An 856-nucleotide genomic window follows, 5' to 3' on the forward strand; every position below is an offset into this window, starting at 1 on the left:
ATTGTTGACATTCTTGCTGCTGCTATCATACTGAATCACCAATCGCTCTGGCTGTTTAAAAACAGGAACTATGACATTGACATCGTCATCTATATGACGGGATTGAACAATCTGAATCATGCCTTCATCCATCAGACGCTGGATGTCCCTTTTCACAACAACGCACCCCTTGGGTTCACAATACAAATATCACAACCATCGTGATCATGTTCACAGTCACTCACCAAACAGATATCTTTGTGCATCTGCACTAAAGATCTTCGAATAAATCGGACAACGAAAACCTTGAATTCACCTGGACAGCCATCCACCAGGTTAACTAAAGAATTCCCATGAGCGGGCAAAGGATTAGCTTTCACATTAGGCGCGGGGAATTCAAAAGACACCATGCCACTCTTCATAAGCTTTTGCACCTCATACTTTAGTGGATAACAATTTTCAATATCGTGCCTAGGTGCACCCTGATGAAAAGCACAACGAAGCTCAGGTTTATACCACCAAGGAAGTGGTTCTGGGATCTGAGGTGGGTTCCTCGATTGAATCAATTTTTTAAGGACTAATGATGGGTACAGTTCTGCATACGACATAGGAATCGGGTCAAAAGAGACCTTCTTCCTCTCGAAGTTCTGTTGTTGGTGATGATTGTTGTTGGAATTATTGTTGTTGTAGGTGTTCGTTCATTGTTACGGTTGTTGTTGTTGACGTTGATTTTGATATTGATGTTGTTGTTGTTGAATCAGTGTTGTTTGCTGACTAGAGAATACTGCAATAATGGAAGATACTTGATGATGATGATGTTGACGGGGTGGTGGATTTCTTCTGACTTAAGGCCTCCTCTGCCTCCCACTGGTTATTA

This window comes from Lathyrus oleraceus, chromosome 7 (genome assembly GCF_024323335.1).
Source record: "Lathyrus oleraceus cultivar Zhongwan6 chromosome 7, CAAS_Psat_ZW6_1.0, whole genome shotgun sequence".
Classification (NCBI taxonomy): Eukaryota; Viridiplantae; Streptophyta; class Magnoliopsida; order Fabales; family Fabaceae; genus Lathyrus; species Lathyrus oleraceus.